Raw genomic sequence first — 4873 nt, forward strand, 5'->3', positions numbered from 1 at the left:
AACTGTGCCAGAGTACAGTCACGTTTTGTTAGTTTACACTGTGACTGCATGCCATCACACCAGTATATGAACTGTGCCAGAGTACAGTCACGTTTTGTTAGTTTACACTGTGACTGCATGCCATCACACCAGTATATGAACTGTGCCAGAGTACAGTCACGTTTTGTTAGTTTACACTGTGACTGCATGCCATCACACCAGTATATGAACTGTGCCAGAGTACAATCACGTTTTGTTAGTTTACACTGTGACTGCATGCCATCACACCAGTATATGAACTGTGCCAGAGTACAGTCACGTTTCGTTAGTTTACACTGTGACTGCATGCCATCACACCAATATATGAACTGTGCCAGAGTACAGTCACGTTTTGTTAGTTTACACTGTGACTGCTTGTCATCACACCAGTATATGAACTGTGCCAGAGTACAGTCACGTTTTGTTAGTTTACACTGTGACTGCTTGTCATCACACCAGTATAATGTCTATAAACTCTCAGACAGTCATGCTGTTCCAAGAAGCTGTATGTTGAATACACTGATGACAGAAGTGTCACGAGATAAACGTAAAATAATCAAAGGCTTGGCTGGTGAAGGTGGTTACATGCGACAGATTGAGGTGAAAATTTATATCTCTATAGTACAGAAATTCTGAATAGGGTATGTGAAATTAGTAAATGTCCAAACGTTAAGTAACTCAGACCATACTCTTTTCGTGACAGACAACAAATTAATAGAGATTTTGTCAATGACCTAGATGTAAGTACAGGTGCGAAAGTTTTCCCCAGAAGACTAAGATACACATTATCCTCAAAAACTACTACTAACCAAACTAAAAGGCTGAACTAGGTTTCGAACTTGAAACAACGAGATGAGTAAACGTGAAGGAAGGAGCTCTTTACAGATGAATCAAAGTTCCAGTAGTTTGGAAATAATCAACAATAGTTTGTTCGACAGAAGAATATCATGGTTATCGTACACTAAAATCTGAATGTCGGCCAGTTACACGAAATTGGTGGCACTTTGACTGCTGGTAGGTACAAAACAAATTTTTGTCCATCATGTCGAGGTCTTAGGAATAAGACTTGTAAGCAAGTATGGGGGAAAAGAGGCTGATGGAACGCTCTCAACCATGGCTTGTTCTGCGTGAAGTTTCGATATGAATATTATTAAGGTTGTATCGGCTTATATGGAAACTGAAAAAGCCAAAAAGCAATCAACCAACTTGGATGAAGTGTAGACAGTAATGCAGGACATTTATAACAGTATTCCATAGTAATTCATTGACAACCCTATGGTAATATAATAATAAGGTGTACTGCTCCATTGAACTATTTCTCTGACATGGGGCATACTACATAGGTTGAAGACGTTATATTATAACTATTTTGGAGTTTCACCACGTCGTTATAGTTCGTATCGCCACGTCTGGGCATTTTTGATCTGACTGCAGTCAATCTTGCATTGTACCTGTAGCGTGGTTTCCATTGCAAAAGGGTCCGTCGTAAGGTTATCCTATCCAAAATACAAAACCCATTCCCTGTTGTATTTCAAAACCCATTTAGGTTAGAGTGCTCGTTTCGACAGTCCAATCGCATATAAATCCATAAGTGTTGCTTCTGGCGATTTGAGTGATATGTCTTCATTTGTATTAGCTTGAGGGTTTTATGAATATTCAACTTGTGTCATTGTTGCAGATGTGAATCCTCCTTAATAATGTTTCCTGCATGGACACCGAACTTTATGTTCGTAAATTCTCACTTATTACCAAACGCCACACTTTTTGCTTAACAGGATTGAGGTATAACTTGTTGCAGGTCTCTTTCTGAATGGTCCTGGTGTCCCAAGTTCATCCATATTAATTTCTTTTCCAATGCCATTAAGTACAAGGGAAACTTCAAGTCCTCAAAATTAACATAGTTTATGATGTTGTTGTATATCATCGGAAGGAGCTACTACATGCTATTCCTATAAGATTTCGGTGGCTTAGCACCACCTAAAGTCCAAGTGTAGTTCTGATACATTCCGTTCTACCATGTCAGCTGCGGTTGTTTTAAAACAACGTAATCAACATAACCTTTGTTTTAACCTTTACAGGTTCTATACAAAAAATCATTTCATATTTGATTAAAACAAATAATAAATGTCGCCAGCTTGCTAGTTTTAAAAAGAAATGCATAACTTATTATTTTACTTATTATTATTCTTACAATCTAATGACCTAACATGGGCTAATGCTTAGGGCGTTCGATCCTCGGGATCGAAACCATCACTGAAGATACTCGTCCTTTCAGTCGAGGGAGTGTTATATTGTGACGTCAATCCGAGTCTAGAAGCTTCAAGGACAAACAAATGTTCGTATCACATGACAAGTAATGAGAAAGATATAGGTAATCATAGAACATCACATGTGTTTCTTTGTGTAACTGAAAATAACTGGCGCTGTGAGAGTTCTTTATCTATAAACCTGGTAATGAAAGACAGAAAACAACTACGAAATATTAGTACTTTGTCCCACCTATTCAGGATAAACTCACAGTTTAGTAGGAAGTACTCATAAATGTGTGTATTAACTGTGTGTTTCTGATACTGTACATCTTGAAAAGCCCCGAGCATGGCCCTGTAGTTTGTGTGTCGGTTTGAGACTAGTTACCGCTAAGAAAAAACAAACAAACAAAATACCGCGCTCCGCATTCTGGGCCATTAGAGTAGCCTATCTATAAGTTGGCGGTGGGTGGTGTTGACTGTCTTCCCTCTATCAGTTCAAAATTAAGGTCGGCTAGCGTAGTTAACCCTCGAGTAGCAAAACCAATATAATTGATGTCCGCCAGCAATACGCGACTATAGTAGGGGTCTCGCGCTGTTCCTAACCAAATAAAAATATAATAAATTTTATATCGCAGTTGTAGAATCTCGTAAAACCCAGTTTGACCTGACTTACATATATCTATGTGAAAAGAGCTCAATATTCTGAGTATTTACAAAATTCGTGTTGAATAGTGTTCTGCTAAAGTACGGAGGTTGAAATGTGCTTAAAAAGGCACCCAACTTTTACCTTTTCATTATGGTTACAACAATCAGAACTTGGTAGTAATAATACGGAGGTAAAAAAGTGCTAATATTTCGTACTGAATATATCTACTTCATCCTATGTAGCACTTCATTCACGCTGAAACTATTGTTTCGTTAAAACACGAAATAAACATGTACCAATAGCGTACATCGAGTAGCTGCTTTAAGAGAGCTTCTATCAGCAGTACGGAGGTATAATAGTGCTAGTCTTAAGTTTTGAATATCTTTCGTAACATTAATGTTACTGCACTCATGCTGACACAATCTCTTAGTAACAATTTGGAGCTAAAAATATGCTAGTCTACATATATTTTGTTATAGATTCGACATTTGTCTTCCTCAAATTTCCTGATGATCTATAGAAATGGTTCGAACCGATTTGGTACTGACTAGCTATCCTTTTCTTCACGTTAATAAATACTCTATTGTTGTTACACTGCACTGTCTCAAGGATCTTCTTTCAAAGGACAAAGATGCTCGCATAACGTACTAGTAGCACGCAATAAGGAGTGCACGCGATCCTCGTGTTCTTCCCAATTCTAAAGGTTTTACTTAAATAAAAATAATAATACCCAGAACCGAGTGGACCCTGGGTGGTCGATTTAGAAGTTCGTTATATACAGAGACTTGAAATACGAGGATGGGATTCACATATTAAACATTCTGCGAATAACAGAATACTTTAAGTTGTATTTTATCAAGACTTGTGAGACAAGTTTCTGTAATGATTGTTTATTCACAGTAAGAGATGTTATTTAAAGTTTCAGATTTAAGTATTGATTATCATTTCTGGAATAAAAGGTCCTTTTTTTTTAGTTTAATGTGCAACAGAAAGGTGGGGCTTAAACTGACAGTATGTATAGTTTGAAATAAACTAAAAACTAACCGTGCTTACAAGAGTACACAAAACTTATATTAAAGTTTAAAAATCCTGATTTCAATTTTAAGTCAGTAGCAAGCAAAAAAAAATATTTTTCTTAGTATATAAAGGTTTTTCTTTCTTCGAGAAAAAACCATTTGTCTGTCAATGTTTGTTCCTAAAATCTGATATATATATAACCATTACAAGTTCAGTATAATAAATAACAACCCGGGGTCGACAAATATAACATTTAGGGTAAAATATTCGGCTGTGGCTTCAAGGTAGTCAGATAGCATCGTAAATACAATACTAGGACAAAATCTTGTTAATAATACAGTCTTTACATCGTAAATACAATACTACTACAAAATATTGTTGATAATACAGTCATTACATCATATATACAATAATACTACAAACTACTGTTAATAATACAGTCATTACATCGTAAATACAATAATACTACAAAGTATTGTTAATAATACAGTCTTTACATCGTAAATACAATACTACTACAAAATATTGTTAATAATACAGTCTTTACATCATAAATACAATAATACTACAAAGTATTGTTAATAATTCAGTCATTACATCGTAAATACAATACTACTACAAAATATTGTTGATAATACAGTGATTACATCATAAATACAATAATACTACAAACTATTGTTAATAATACAGTCATTACATCGTAAATACAATACTACTACAAAGTATTGTTAATAATACAGTCATTACATCGTAAATACAATACTAGGACAAAATCTTGTTAATAATACAGTCATTACATCGTAAATACAATACTACTATAAAATATTGTTGATAATACAGTCTTTACATCGTAAATACAATACTAGGACAAAATATTGTTAATAATACAGTCTTTACATCGTAAATACAATACTAGGACAAAATATTGTTAATAATACAGTCT

The sequence above is a fragment of the Limulus polyphemus genome, unplaced genomic scaffold (genome assembly GCF_000517525.1).
Source record: "Limulus polyphemus unplaced genomic scaffold, Limulus_polyphemus-2.1.2 Scaffold9229, whole genome shotgun sequence".
Taxonomy (NCBI): Eukaryota; Metazoa; Arthropoda; class Merostomata; order Xiphosura; family Limulidae; genus Limulus; species Limulus polyphemus.